The sequence below is a fragment of the Rhinoderma darwinii genome, chromosome 4 (assembly GCF_050947455.1).
Source record: "Rhinoderma darwinii isolate aRhiDar2 chromosome 4, aRhiDar2.hap1, whole genome shotgun sequence".
Classification (NCBI taxonomy): Eukaryota; Metazoa; Chordata; class Amphibia; order Anura; family Rhinodermatidae; genus Rhinoderma; species Rhinoderma darwinii.
In genome coordinates, this window is record NC_134690.1 from 92,029,164 (window position 1) to 92,046,065 (window position 16,902).

The following is a 16,902-nucleotide window of genomic DNA, read 5'->3' on the forward strand; positions in this document are numbered from 1 at the left end:
CATCAGTAAACGATGCAATAGACAAGGAGTTGAGTGAGTTGCATCATTAAAGCAGAATCTGCAGGTACGGGTGACAATGGATACTTGCAGAATGTTTTTGTGCTTACAGGTCTGAAGCGAGAAGCAGTGGAAGGGACCCGGATATCGCCACGGATAGGGCGTCCATGAGACACAATGAACTGGACTTGGGATGTAATTGACTGTTTGGAGGCGATGGCGTACATTTGCAGAGAACGTAGTTGGCTTTCGAAGCGCGTAAGCGGTCTTGTATCATCAAGTCAACATGCCGTGTGGTTTATAAAATGTTTTTCTAATAAAGTCATCACATTGTGATGAGGATTGCTGGCCCGTATTTTCTTCTGTTTGCTGTAAATTTGTTGGACAGTGTGGTCAGGGGGTCATGAAGATTGGTCAGGGTGATCATTGGCTACCTGGGTAGGGGGACAGTGGGGTGCAGGTGGCCACGGCTGGCCCTAGAAGCGGGAATTATCCGGCTATTGAAGACAAATCCTAAATACAATAGTTTAGTGTACATATACAATATCAGTGTAAAGGATCTGCCAGGCACAGCAGGGTTAACTCCCAGAACTAATCAGTCAGCACCTGAGAATACATCCCTGAGACTGACTCCTGCTTCCACCATTCAGGCTGGCAGGCTTAGGAGTGGGAGAGCCTATCGTAACCTGGCCAGACTCAGCTAGCTCCCGCCCTCGGTCTATTTAAGCCTGCACTTCCTGTCCCTCTGTGCTTGTTATTGCTTTTGTTTCTTTCCTTGTGGTTTCCTGGCCCAGCTACAGCTCCTGCTATTTTTGATCCTGCTCCATACCGACCCTGGCTTACCGACTACTCTTCTGCTTTTCGTTTTGTACCTCGCACACTCCTGGCTTGACTCGGCTCGTTCACCACTCTGGTTGCTCACGGTGTTGCCGTGGGCAACGGCCCCTTTTCCTTGCTTGTGTTCCTTGTATGTTTGTCGTGTTTGTCGTGCACTTACTGAGCGCAGGGACTGCCGCCCAGTTGTACCCCGTCGCCTAGGGCGGGTCGTTGCAAGTAGGCAGGGACAGAGTGGCGGGTAGATTAGGGCTCACTTGTCCGTCTCCCTACCCCCTGCCATTACATAATAACAAGCCCATACCTAGTCTACCCCTGGTCCCTGACACCACTATGGATCCCCGTGAGACCCTGGCTCAGCAAATGCAGGGTCTCTCCCTACAGGTCCAGGCCCTGGCTCAGAGGGTCAACCAGCCTGATGCTACCCTGGTAGTTCCCCTCACCGCACCTCTTGAACCCCACCTCAAGTTGCCCGACCGGTTCTCAGGGGACCGGAGGACTTTTCTCTCCTTTCGGGAGAGTTGTAGGCTTTACTTTCGTTTAAAGCCTCATTCCTCAGGTTCTGAGAGCCAGCGGGTGGGTATAATTATGTCCCGGCTCCAGGAAGGGCCCCAAGAGTGGGCCTTCTCCTTGGCTCCTGACGCCCCTGAACTTTCCTCCGTTGATTGTTTCTTTTCTGCTCTCGGACTTATTTATGACGAGACTGACAGGACTGCCTTTGCCGAGAGTCAGCTGGTGACCTTAAGTCAGGGTAAGAGACCTGTTGAGGAGTATTGCTCTGACTTTCGGAAGTGGTGCGTAGCTTCTCGGTGGAATGACCCTGCCTTAAGGTGCCAGTTTAGGTTGGGTCTGTCGAATGCCCTGAAAGACCTGCTAGTTAGCTATCCCTCTTCTGACTCCCTAGACCAGGTTATGGCTTTAGCGATACGACTTGACCGACGTCTCAGGGAACGACAACGTGAACGTTTATGTGTTTTCTCCTCCGACTCCCCCATGATGCCTCCCGAAGCTCCGTTGCTTCGTTCCTCCCCGAAAGATTCAGAGATACCTATGCAACTCGGGGCCTCCGTGTCCCCCCAACAACGTAGAGAATTCCGCAGGAAGAATGGTCTCTGCTTCTACTGTGGGGACGACAAGCATCAAGTGAACAACTGTCCTAAGCGTAAGGTTGCAGCCAGAGAACTTCCGCGTCTAAGTGATCATCGGGGAGGTCACTTGGGCGCACAGGTATTTCCCGTAAATATGAAACGTACTAAGATCTTGCTTCCCTTTCAGGTCTCTTTTGGTGGTAGGTCTGCTACCGGCAGTGCTTTCGTGGATTCAGGGTCCTCTACTAATATCATGTCTGTGGAATTTGCTATGTCCCTTGCTATGCCTCTTATTGATTTGCCTAAACCTGTCCCGGTAGTGGGTATCGATGCCACTCCTCTTGCTAATGGTTATTTTACACAGCATACCCCTGTTTTTGAACTCCTTGTTGGCTCCATGCATTTGGAGCAATGCTCTGTACTGTTGATGCAGGGATTATCGTACGATTTGGTTCTAGGTCTTCCCTGGTTGCAGTTGCATAATCCTACGTTTGACTGGAATACTGGGGAGCTAACCAAATGGGGTAATGAATGTTGTACGTCATGTTTTTCTGTTAATTCTATTTCTCCCCCTAAGGAGGCGAATACGCTACCTGAGTTTGTTCAGGACTTCGCTGATGTTTTCTCTAGGGAGGCCTCCGAAGTGTTACCTCCTCATAGAGAATACGATTGCGCTATCGAATTGGTACCAGGAGCTAAGCTTCCTAAGGGTAGGATATTTAATCTTTCTTGTCCCGAACGTGAAGCTATGAGAGTGTATATCCAGGAATCCCTGGCCAAGGGTTACATTCGTCCCTCTTCTTCTCCGGTAGGTGCTGGCTTCTTCTTTGTGGGGAAGAAGGATGGTGGTCTTAGGCCATGCATTGACTACCGTAGCCTGAATAAGGTCACGGTAAGGAACCAGTATCCCCTTCCTTTGATTCCTGATCTCTTTAATCAGGTTCAGGGGGCCCAATGGTTTTCTAAATTGGATCTACGGGGGGCGTATAACCTTATTCGCATCAAAGAGGGGGATGAGTGGAAGACTGCGTTTAACACGCCCGAAGGCCATTTCGAATACCTCGTCATGCCCTTTGGGTTGTGTAATGCCCCTGCGGTCTTCCAGAATTTCATAAATGAGATTTTGAGAAATTACCTGGGGATTTTTCTGGTAGTGTACCTTGATGACATACTGGTGTTTTCCAAGGACTGGTCCTCCCACGTGGAGCATGTCAGGAAGGTGCTCCAGGTCCTTCGGGAAAATAAACTGTTTGCCAAAACCGAAAAATGTGTGTTTGGGGTACAGGAGATTCCATTTTTGGGTCAAATCCTCACTCCTCATGAATTCCGCATGGACCCCGCCAAGGTTCAGGCTGTGGCGGAATGGGTCCAACCTGCCTCCCTGAAGGCGTTACAGTGTTTTTTGGGGTTTGCTAATTACTACAGGAAATTTATTGCTAACTTCTCGGTCATCGCTAAGCCCCTTACGGACCTCACTCGCAAAGGTGCTGATCTCCTCCACTGGCCTCCTGAGGCTGTCCAGGCTTTTGAGGTCCTTAAGAAGTGCTTTGTCTCGGCCCCGGTGCTGGTTCAGCCCAACCAAATGGAGCCATTTATCGTGGAAGTTGACGCATCTGAGGTGGGAGTGGGGGCTGTCTTGTCCCAGGGTACCAGGTCCCTCACTCATCTCCGCCCCTGTGCCTACTTCTCCAGGAAGTTTTCGCCAACTGAAAGTAACTATGATATTGGCAACCGCGAACTCTTAGCCATTAAATGGGCATTTGAAGAGTGGCGCCACTTCCTGGAGGGGGCTAGGCACCAGGTAACGGTCCTTACCGACCACAAGAATCTGGTTTTCCTAGAATCTGCCCGGAGGCTAAACCCGAGACAAGCTCGATGGGCGTTATTTTTTACCAGATTCAATTTTTTGGTTACCTATAGGGCTGGGTCTAAAAATATTAAGGCTGATGCACTGTCGCGTAGCTTCATGGCCAGCCCTCCTTCGGAGGAAGATCCTGCTTGTATTTTGCCTCCAGGTATAATCATTTCCTCGATCGATTCTGATTTAGTCTCTGAAATTGCTGCTGATCAAGGTGCAGCTCCCGGGAACCTTCCTGAGAACAAGCTGTTTGTTCCCCTGCAATTCCGGCTAAGGGTACTTAGGGAAAATCATGACTCCGCACTATCTGGCCATCCAGGCATCCTGGGTACCAAACACCTCATTACCAGAAATTATTGGTGGCCTGGGTTGCCTAAAGACGTTAAGGCCTACGTCGCCGCTTGTGAGGTTTGTGCTAGGTCCAAGACTCCCAGGTCCCGACCAGCGGGCTTACTGCGTTCGTTGCCCATTCCCCAGAGACCTTGGACACATATCTCCATGGATTTTATCACCGATTTGCCTCCATCCCAAGGCAAGTCGGTGGTGTGGGTGGTGGTGGACCGCTTCAGTAAGATGTGCCACTTTGTGCCCCTCAAGAAACTACCCAACGCCAAAACGTTGGCTACCTTGTTTGTCAAACACATCCTGCGTCTCCATGGGGTCCCTGTCAATATTGTTTCGGACAGAGGGGTACAATTTGTTTCATTGTTTTGGAGAGCCTTCTGTATGAAGTTGGGGATTGATCTGTCCTTCTCCTCTGCCTTCCATCCTGAAACCAATGGCCAAACGGAGAGGACTAATCAATCTCTAGAACAATACTTAAGGTGTTTTGTCTCTGACTGTCAATTTGATTGGGTCTCTTTCATTCCCCTCGCCGAATTTTCCCTTAATAACCGGGTCAGTAACTCGTCAGGGGTCTCTCCTTTTTTTTGTAATTTTGGGTTTAATCCACGGTTCTCCTCCGTTTCACCTGGTAGTTCCAACAATCCTGAGGTAGAGGTCATTCATCGGGAACTGTGCACAGTCTGGGCCCAGGTTCAGAAAAACCTAGAGGTGTCCCAGAGCGTACAAAAAACTCAGGCTGATAAAAAACGTTCTGATAACCCCCTGTTTATGGTCGGGGATCTGGTGTGGTTGTCGTCTAGGAACTTGCGTCTCAAGGTTCCGTCCAAGAAGTTTGCTCCCCGGTTTATTGGGCCGTATAAGGTCATTGAGGTCCTCAATCCTGTCTCCTTCCGGCTGGAGTTACCCCCGTCTTTTCGGATACACGACGTGTTTCATGCCTCCCTCCTCAAACGCTGCTCCCCGTCCTTGGCTCCCTCGAGGAGACCTCCTGTTCCCATCCTCACCCCGGAGGGGGTGGAATTCGAGGTGGCCAGGATTGTGGACAGCAAGATGGTCCAAGGCTCCCTCCAGTACCTGGTCCATTGGAGAGGATACGGGCCCGAGGAGAGGACTTGGGTACCCGCCCGGGATGTTCATGCTGGGGTATTGGTCAGGAGGTTCCACCTGCGTTTCCCCAGTAAGCCAGGTCCACTTAGAAAGGGTCCGGTGGCCCCTCATAAAAGGGGGGGTACTGTAAAGGATCTGCCAGGCACAGCAGGGTTAACTCCCAGAACTAATCAGTCAGCACCTGAGAATACATCCCTGAGACTGACTCCTGCTTCCACCATTCAGGCTGGCAGGCTTAGGAGTGGGAGAGCCTATCGTAACCTGGCCAGACTCAGCTAGCTCCCGCCCTCGGTCTATTTAAGCCTGCACTTCCTGTCCCTCTGTGCTTGTTATTGCTTTTGTTTCTTTCCTTGTGGTTTCCTGGCCCAGCTACAGCTCCTGCTATTTTTGATCCTGCTCCATACCGACCCTGGCTTACCGACTACTCTTCTGCTTTTCGTTTTGTACCTCGCACACTCCTGGCTTGACTCGGCTCGTTCACCACTCTGGTTGCTCACGGTGTTGCCGTGGGCAACGGCCCCTTTTCCTTGCTTGTGTTCCTTGTATGTTTGTCGTGTTTGTCGTGCACTTACTGAGCGCAGGGACTGCCGCCCAGTTGTACCCCGTCGCCTAGGGCGGGTCGTTGCAAGTAGGCAGGGACAGAGTGGCGGGTAGATTAGGGCTCACTTGTCCGTCTCCCTACCCCCTGCCATTACAATCAGATTCAAGCATAGATACGTATAGCATAGAGACGGGGATAGAAATAAGCTCAGTTTATATATAAAGCACCAAAAAAAAGCTCAGTGTTATGGCTACGGACCGCTGCTGCTCACCCTCTGCAAATGGCCGCGACCGCTACTACCTGGCCACATGCCGAAGTCCTCCTCCCCAGAGACCACGGCTGACGCGACCTTCCCTTCCTGGAGTGTGCGAGGAGTAGCTTAAAGGGGCAGCGCACGCACTTCCTAAAAGTTTTCTATCCTACCCCAGTGCACCCTGGATTATAAAAAGGGCTCTACCCTCCCACTCCTTGCTTGAAAGTTGTTTGTACTTTTCCCATGTTTGTATTGCAAGTGATCACTTAGGGTTTTCCTGCTTGCTTCCAGTGTTCCCGTTCCCTGCATCCTATCTCTTGTATCTCGTGCTGTCTCCTAACTGTGCCTGCCTTGTATCTGAGTCGTGTGATACGGCCTGCTATATCACCACAACTGTGTGTCATCTGCCATCCCTGGTGCCATCCGTCTCGACTGGCGCAACCTGCCACACCTAGCTCTATCTGTGCCGGAGCCTGCTACGGCGGAGCGGCCTAGTGGGTCCACATAGGGATGTAGCCATCTTTAACTTGACTCTGATAACTTGCTGCAGCGTGATATCACACAACAATAACCATTGAAAAGTCATTGAAAAAGTCAAGATAAGGGATCTTTCCACTGTGTATTTAATGCGTTAAAAGTCAAGCTAAAGATGGCTACATCCTGTACCCTAGATCGTGACAGTACGCTCAGGCCATGGAACCCGCTGGCCAGCCTAAGACCACAGTTCAGGTCATACGGACGGATATGTGTGACCTACATGCACGCCAGGATCAACTCCTCGTGGCTGTAAACTCTATCATCACCCGACTGGATCAACTCCCTGTTCCTTCCCGAGAGACTGCTGCCGTTCCACTGCCCGTTACTTCTCCTGTCTGTTCCGGATCCACAGTTGCACTGTCTCTTCCTCCTCGCTATGACAGTGATCCTAGAGCCTGAGAGGGTTCATCGATCAATGTACCATGCATTTTAGACTGTGTGCTCACCTCTTCTCCTCTGATGAGGCCAAGATAGCGTTCATTATTTCCCTCCTCGCTAGCAAGTCCCTCGCATGGGCGAACCCTATCTTGGAACGTCAGGGGCCATAAATTTCGGACTTATCCCTATTCCTACAGACTTTTCATGCGGTGTTCAAGGAGCCGGGTCTAACATCCTCAGCAGCAGCCAGTCTGCTAACCCTCAAGAAAGGGGGGTCCACAGTAGAAGAACATGACATCTCCTTCCGTACCCTGGCAGCAGAGTTGGCATGGAACAATGAAGCATTGGTGGTGACCTTTTTGCATGGACTGTCCTCACACATCAAGGACGAGCTGGCAGCCTGCGACCTCCCACCTACCCTGGATGCCCTTATCCTGTTGGCTACCTGGGTCAACATGAGGATCCAGGAACGCGATCAGGAGGTTCGGGAGAGAGACATTTTCACAGATTGGCACCCTCGTTCAGGTCTGTGTTTGTATTGCGGACTTAAAGGCCGTTTCTTGCACCAATGTCCACAAAAGCTGGGAAACTCCAGCACCTAGAGAGGCAACTCTAGGTGGGATGATGCCAAATGTCAAAACCTCTTCCAAATTATCTATTCCTGTGACCATCATCTCGGGAGAGACATCACGCTTCTCCTCTGCCTATCTTGACTCCAGGGTAGCTGGAAATTTCATCCAGCAGGATTTAGGGGACCGACTACATCTACTCACAGTTCTTCTAGAGAGACCCCTTGCTGTTGCTTCTGCAAATGGACTGCCATCAACCCGGCTCTACTGGGTCTACCTTGGCTTTGTCTACACACCCAGGTCCTTGACTGGAGTCCGCCCTGTTTTGCCTCCACTGCCTCAGTCACTCTCCGATCTACCATCTCATTATGCTAGTTTTGCGGACATCTTCAGTAAGAGCAGGTAGATAAAAACAGTGGGAACCAGGTGGGATCCATTGTAAAAAAGAGACAACATCCAGGCGCAATACTTCAGGACTGCAAGGACCCATTGTCCACCTTACCTGCCCAGGACCTTATACCATCCTTCATTAAATAACACACCAACACCTTCTTTATGGAAATGTGGAAGTGGCCACAGCTTTATTATTATATTTACAACCATCGGCATGAAGACATATATATATATATATTTATTTCTCTCCTTCTCCTGAAATGCTGATGCTCCCTGTCTCCATTAGGCATGTAGGGTGCTAACTCTGTCTTCTTCTGCCGTACTTTCCGCCAGCTGTGACATCTACGAAAAAAACAGAAAAAACGCCAGAACAAGAATATAACCGTAGAAAAATTTGAAAAAACAAAACCAACACCACCAGGGGAGGGAGGGCGGGTGTTTCTTCCACTGCAGCTTGAAGGTAAGAGGGCTTTCTGCACCAAACCCCAGCCTTATATTTCCTTAACCACGCCCCTCTCACCCCTTGTTCACCAATCCTGGTCCTGGGCATTATTTAAAACGTTCCATCCTTCCTTAACCCCTTGCAGTCCCTGACACTCTCCCTAGGCGCTTCAGTGTCTGCAAGACTGCAAGGACCCATTGTCCACCTTACCTGCCCAGGACCTTATACCATCCTTCATTAAATAACACACCAACACCGTCTTTATGGAAATGTGGAAGTGGCCACAGCTTTATTATTATATTTACAACCATCGGCATGAAGACATATATATATATATTTCTTTCTCTCCTTCTCCTGAAATGCCGATGCTCCCTGTCTCCATCAGGCATGTAGGGTGCTAACTCTGTCTTCTTCTGCCGTACTTTCCGCCAAGAAGGGGAACTGAGAAACCTACTCAGTCGCCCGACCACCCCCACCAAGCAACGCCAGCCCTCTCTCGGCACCATCCAACAGATCCAATAAAAAGATATCGAGCCCGATATCATTGAGGTGCACTCCATCCGGCGCCAGCAAATCCGCATTATCCCCCTCCAGGGATTGGTGCCGCAACCCAATTCCACCTATTGAGCGAATGAACCGCGACACCCGCACATTAATCAACCTGCGCACTCTCTCCAATGCTGCCATGTTCCTCACTCCCCGCCACACCGTGCGCGCCACTATCTCAGACCAAACCACAACACATCGAGCGAACAGGTCCTGAAAGCGCGCCAAATCAGCCCGTATAAACGATAACAACTCGCCCATTTTAACTTGGCCGATATAATTCCCACCGGCGTGGATGATCAGGACAACAGGTCCGTCCGTGTGCCTCGTAACTGCCACTACCTCTGGCAGTAACTGCACCCACCGTAGTCCCCGGACACCTCTCCAGTGGACGTCGGCCTATGAGAGGCCCAAATTCGGACCCAACGGCCTTCGTACTGCTCGAACCGCCGCCCAATGCACATATGAATGCCCCAGAATCCACACCTGGGGGCGCCGAGACCCTTACAAAAGAAAAATCAAGCTAAATTCCGGTCAAATGAAGAAACAGGCAGGAGTAGCATAACACGATACCCAAAGAAAGCGAGGAAGGAAAAAGGGGGGGGAGGGAGGGGAGGGGGGAGGGGGGGGACCAACAGGGGAACCTCCAAAATTAATCACACTTTAAAACCAAATCAGGTCGCACATACGACTTATAGCTATTAGAACCCCATCTACCCAGCCGCATGATAGCCGCTGAATCCAAGCCCAAGGCATCTGCCTCTGTTGCAGCGCCAATCCTAAATGAATGTGTACCAAACTCGCCCGGTGGCAACCCCAGGTATTTCAGCCCGGCCTTAAAAACCGCCTCAAATTGAAAACGCGACATTGCTGAACCATCCTGATGTATCAAGAATTGAGCCCCGGGCACTCGGACCAACACAAATTCTTGAACTAACCTCACCGGACAATCCTGACCCCCAATCCTCCCAATTGACAACCAAGCTCCCCTCCCTGCCGTATCTGTCTTTGACCTCCGAACGCAGACCCGGAGGGAATCTCCCAACACCACTACATCAGATCCGAGAAGCCCACCGCTTGTGCCCACGCTGGGCGGAACCAGCTCACTGACCCGTAATGCGGCAAAGAACGCCAAAGAAAACGCCGCGCCAAACAACGAAACCTCATATTCATCCCGGCACATAAAACGTCTAGAAGCCGACCCAGGAGCGAAAAAGATACCGGACGCCTCGTGTCCCTGGAAAACGCCTCTTTCCTCCACCCTTTCAAAGACTGCCTAACAACAAATTCTTTTGTAACGTCTCTACATCCCCACAATTTTAACATAAAGGCCACACCTGCTAAATGCTTTCCTGCAGTGGCCGCACTGCAACCCTCCTGACGTAATTGTACCAAACTTGCAAGGGTGATATCCAGGTGACACCCATCCTGCGATGGGAAGTTACCCCCCGCAATCTCCAACCACCGATCCCACGCTCTGCAATGACTCTTCCAAGTCGCTGGCACCACAGAACCCCTCAACAGTCTCATAAGTTGTCCTCGACCAGGGCCCATAAGTGAAGGGGGGGGGACTCCCCTTCTGCCAAAGCTGCCGGGTGCAATTCCCGAAACCAAGACATCTGTGAACGAGACAAAGCATCGGCCATCACATTACGGACTCCCGGAACATGTTTTGCACGAAACCACACATTCAACCTTAAACACTTCAAAACCAACCATCGTAATAAAGCTAATACCGGCAATGAACTAGACGACAACCCGTTCACCGCATGCACCACCGCCAAGTTGTCTGTCCAAAATACAATCCGCTTATTCACCATCACGCTACCCCACAACCCTACCGCAACTATAATAGGAAACAATTCCAATAACGTCATATTCCGCACTAGACCTAACTCCCCCCAATGCGAGGGCCAAGGGGACCTACACCAACTTCGGCCCAAAATTGCTCCAAAACCATCACTTCCAGCTGCATCCGTAAACAATTCCAAATCTATATTAGACAACTCAGCGTCCTGACACACCGACCTCCCATTAAATGAACTCAAAAAGGAATGCCAGACAAACAAATCCTTTTTCATCCAGGAAGTTACCCGGATGAAATGATTCGGTTTCAATATACCCCTAGTGGCTAAGGACAAACGCCTAGAAAAAACACGACCCATTGGAATTATCCGACAGGCAAACACCAGCAGTCCCAATAACGACTGTAACTGTTTTAACGTCACTTTTTTAGACCCCATGACCTGGTCAACTTGCGACACCAGACTTGCCAATTTGTCATCAGGCAAGCGAAAAATCATCTGCACGGTATCAATCTCGATGCCCAAAAATGACAAAACAGTTACCGGGCCTTCAGTCTTGTCTTCCGAAATAGGTACACCAAAACGCGACATTACCTGTCGAAACACCCGTAGCAACGTACTGCACAACCCAGAGCCCCCAGGGCCCACAAAAAGAAAATCATCCAAATAATGAATGACCGAAGCAAAACCAGACTCCAAACGAACTACCCATTCTAGAAATGACGCAAACATTTCAAAGTAACTACACGATATGGAACAACCCATGGGAAGGCACATATCAACATAAAAGGCGTTATCTAAACAACAACCCAGCAGGTGAAAACACTCCGGATGAACCGGCAGCAAACGAAAAGCCGCTTCAATATCAGACTTAGCTAACAACGTGCCCTGTCCTGCCGCCTGTACCAGCCTCACTGCAACATCGAAAGACGTATACGAAACCGCCGCATCCGCCCTGGAAATCCCATCGTTAACAGAACCGCCGCGAGGAAAGGAAAGGTGATGAATCAGCCTAAACTTCCCCCGCTCCTTCTTTGGAACTAAGCCAAGGGGGGAAACTCGCAGATTCGGATACGGCGGCTCGCAGAATGGACCTGCCATTCTCCCTAATTCCACTTCTTTTGCCAATTTTAGACACGCAATGCCAACATTCTCATTTATCGACTTCAATTTGTCAGCCAATGACAATGTTGCAGAATATTCAAAAGGAATCTCAAAACCAAACGAAAACCCGCTAGTGAGCACCTCTGCTTCCCACCTCCTGTGGTATCGCTCTAACCATGGGACCATCTCGAGAACGTTCACCGGCGTTCTCCGCTGCGCCGGAAGGAGGTGCCTTGACCGGCTACTTACCTCTCCGGAAACACCGGAGCGCCGAATGAGCGCCCCCACAGATGGAGCATTCATGTCGGAATTTGCACGTGGCAAAGAACCGATAGTGGCCCTCGTTGTAGAGCCAACAGGCCCCCGTGGGCCTAGCGGCCGCAGCTCCAGGGGCGGGACCTGGTGCTGCGGCCGCTCCGGGAAAGGGTCGTTGCTGTCTGATCCCTTGCGCTAAGATGAGCTGCAACCACACGTCCGTTGCCTTCGTCGCCCAACTAATATCGGGCGACAAAGCCAAACGACGCCGAAATTCTTCATCATAACGCCACCAGGCCGCACCACCGTGCAGCCTGTGGGCGCTGAAAATTGTGTCAAAATAAACAAACAACTCGGCCCCTTTCCCGTGATACCGCTGGCAAATAACGTGAGCCAGTGTAGCATAACACTGTACCCAGTTGCCAAACGTTTTTGCGACTTTAACTTTCTTATCCGAATCTCTCTCAAAAACCCGCTCCTTATCGACCGTCACCTGCTCCACTGAGACCAGGGACCAAATATCCACAAATTCATTCCTCCAAATCTTGTCCTTGGTCTCAGCTGACAAATGAGTCCCGAGAGGAGCGACCCCACAAAACAAAGAATCTCGAAACGTCAGACTAGCTAAAGTATTTTCTCTCTCAGACGGGAGCTTAGCCCCCCTGGTGGCACAGAGGGAACCGACGTTCCCTCGTTCACATTCAAACCAGCCACCACGGCTTTTAAAACGGAAATCAGATCAGCACCCGATGCATTAGATTTATTAAGCCATGCGTCACCGCAGGCCGACTCACCGCTCCGAGAGGTCCCACTGACTCCAGAGGGTCCTTCAGCCACTTGCCGCGGCACTGGAACCACGGCCTGAACCTCCTCCACCGGCCCGGCGGGAGGGACAACCTGGGACAGCTGCTCACGATCCACCGACAAGCGCCGCACCTCCCGGCGTCGACTGTGTCTCTGCGGCCGTGACGATCTCCGCGACGACTTCCTCCGCGACCCTGATGAGGCAGATGCCGATGTCGCTGACGAGGAGGAGAATCCTTCACTGGAAGACGAGGAAGACCGCCGACCATGCCTCTTCACGCCACCTGATCTGCGACGTCTGTGATGGCCGTGACGGCGATGTCTTCCAGCTCGGCGTTTCCTCCCTCGCCTGGAACGCTCCCTCACCGGACCTGCAGGAGAAAAATGAGACAAGGCAGGAGAAGGGCAAAACGGGTCCACCGCTCCCCTGACCCTATCCTCACTAGCACGCTCCCCTCCCGGCCTCGACCCCTGCTGACAGGGGACCGGGGGAGACCGGAGTTGAGAAGCAGCAGGCACAGCAGAAGCCCCCGCCCCAGGGCTAGGCCGCGTATTCACCGCTCGCTTCCTTGTACTCGCCGCCATCTTCTTTTCATGTGCGCCGCCATCTTGTTTCCTGGCCGACCTGCGCCGGCCAGGAAGTCCCGCCTCTGTTCTCCCCTCAGCCATTTCAGGCTGCACAGAGAACAGAACGGGGAGCGATGGCGTCGGCCCCGGCGGCTCACAGGAACCGGAAGTAAGTCCCAGCTCTCGTGAACATGCCTCGTGGTACGCGACCATGGCGGACCAGTTACCTGGGCCCGCCATACTCACCCCACTGTCCCGGAAATCGGCCGCCGAATCCGTGCCCGCAACTGCAGCTCGAGGTGGGTTGTACCGTGCCTGTGCCGGTTTAACTGCAGCCCTCTTACCGCCATGGGGAGGGACGCCAGCACGACGAGTGGATGGGGGGGAGGGCGGCACTATGTCGACCGACGAAGCGCAAGGCGAAATAGGCCTATGGGACATGCTGGGACCAGCGCACAACGGTGCAGCAGTCACTGCGCCCCGAACAGAAACGGGGCTAGGGCTTAAACGAACCGGGGGGCGGATCACGCGTTGTGGCCTACCTCGGGTAGCCGCTCCCGGCTGTTCCATGACACGCTCTGATCCACTTCTTCCTCCATCCGCTAGCAGGGAAAAAATATATAATTCACTGTCTAAAACAATAGATCATAACAAAACATACATAAAAAGGAGAGATAGAGGTTCTCTTGAGGCACAATGCGTTTAGGGGAAACAGAACCCCTTTATCAAGTAAACATGAGACCATAAAGTTTTTCCAGAGAACCCCTTTAATGACCGCCGTGAAAAGGCGTAATGTCATTAATGTCATTCGCATTGTTGGGTGGTCATCTCCAGTTTACTGTAGTATCATTATTATTATTACACCAAAATTGATATGATATTATATAATAATAAATTATATAATATATATATTATTATATTATACCTGCTAGGAGATGTTGTCACCCCCAGACGAGGGCTGTGCCGAAACGTACTTCGTGGTTGGCGCCATCCCGGTTGTGTCATACAGATGGGTATATATTGCGGCATGTTATTTCATATGCTGTACTCTTTGGAACATGTGTTGCAACTATCCTAGGACCATCACTACTTGTATTTAGCTTCTTGTCCATGTCCTTATCCATCCTGCAGTATTGCAAAGACAATTTATATTATATATGGTATATATCTTTATTTCATATATTGCTTAGCACTTTGCACTTTATAAATAATATGTATCCGTATTGTAATGGGCATGTGTTCACCCTGTGTATTTCACTTCCGGAGATGTTGCTATATCTATTGTGTGACTGTTTTTGTCATTTGTCCTCTATATTTAATAAAGTTTTTTGATACTTTTCAAAAGCATCACTATTGGTGCTTTGTGCCATTATTGTTTAGGTCAGGTTCGCCCCCTGCCGCTAGGGGCTGTGGGGTAACACAGGAGGAGGCGTGTGTAGATGCCTGAGGGACTCAGTGGGGTGCCTGCTGAACATGGTGGGGTGGTTCCCTGGTGAAGGGTGCGGGTCCATCCCAGGTTTTCGCGTGGGCGGTCCTGTAAAGTCTGGGTAGGAGGGAGGTTTTCCACATTTTCCCTTGTTAAGCCTCTTCTGGTGAGTCATGAGGCGGTTTCGCTCTCAGTCCAGACTGAGACAACTAATGAGGTAAACGGGGATCAGTTGGCTGTGTATGTCTGCTTCGAGGGATCCCTGGGTGCCCATCTTAAGTAGGAGGTCAGGAAACATATAGGGAAGGATGAGTATGTGGAGATCTTCCCCCTCCTCCCCTTGAAGAAGTTCTATCTGGACCAGGAGAAGAAGGACTAGAGCAAAAAAGAAGAGGAGGAGAAAAGGTGTTATCTCCTGATTCCGCAAACGTTTACCAATTGGTTGCATGCATTTGCGATTCTAGCTCATGTGATTTGCAAAAAATGCTGGAGCACTGATCGGCCCTTTTATGTTTTATGGATTCTATTGGGGAATCACATAGGGTGTATGAGGGCCTGGTATAGCTCCGTTATGATAAAGAAGTCAGAATACAGACAACGCAGTTAAATCTAAGCTTTATACAGAACATAGTGGAACGTCAAAAACAGCAAAAAAATCGCAAAGACAACCACCACTTAAAACCTTAATTTAAAGAATCAAAATAAATTTTATAAAACAACACCAGCCCCAAGTGAATATAATTCGTAATGTTACATAGTTACATAGTTACATAGTTAGTACGGCTGAAAAAAGACACATGTCCATCAAGTTCAACCAAGGGACGGGAAAAGGGAAGGGAAACATTTCTACACATAGGAGCTAATACTTTTTTGTTCTAGGAAATTATCTAACCCTTTTTTAAAGCCATCTACTGTCCCTGCTGTGACCTTCTCCTGCGGTAGGCTATTCCATAGATTCACAGTTCTTACAGTAAAGAAGGCTTGTCGCCTCTGCAGGTTGAACCTTTTTTTCTCCAGACGGAGGGAGTGCCCCCTTGTTTTTTGAGAGGGTTTTACATGGAACAGGATTTCACCATATTTTTTGTATGTGTCATTAATATATTTATATAAATTAATCATGTCCCCCCTTAGTCGTCTTTATTCAAGGCTAAATAGGTTTAATTCTTTTAATCTTTCCTCATAACTTAGATTCTCCATGCCCCTTATTAGCTTCGTTGTTCTTCTTTGTATTTTTTCCAACTCCAGGGCATCCTTTCTATGAACTGGAGTCCAGAACTGAACTGCATATTCTAGATGAGGCCTCACTAATGTTGTAGGGGGTAAGGGAATGATAATGCTGGGAACTCTCTCTGTTATACCCTACTTAAACCCTACCCACCACTGCGGGATAGCCGCTCTGATAACAGCAATACAACACTTGAACCTACAGTACCTATTATACGCTAGATCCACCCGGATAATTATTAGTGGGACCGAAGAAATGGTGACCAAAAACGTCCACTTCCAGTGCCATTCCCTTTGTCCGAAGGTTGTAGTTCATAAGGGAAGCAAATATAGTTACTGGCCATACCAATCAGATCCTGAGTATACAGTAATAGACGTGTGAGATAATTGTTGTTTGGGTAAATATACGTTTCAAAGATAAGGAACAGTACAGAAGGTTGTATTGATCATGACAATAATTATATAGTTAGATATTCCAAAAAGAAGGACCAGTACAAAATAAAGTTGCACTGATATCAGCAATAGTACTTGTATGTCCCCAGTGTAGAAAGAAGTCAGCTGCATAGTTTAGCTGGCCACCCGATGCCAGTCCATAATGGTGCAGGGGATAGAGGAGTATTCCCTGCACATAATACAAATAGCATCTGATGTCATAAAGTACTGCCCCGGATGTGATGATGAGCGGTACCATTGCACGGTGCAGACGTCTATCAAGCATGTGTCACTGGTGGGAGTATCACGTGTCTTCCATGAAACAAACGCCCAGAGTGTAGTCCATAATGCTTCTCATGACATGAGCTGCCAACGTGTGTCAACAGATAGGGAACCA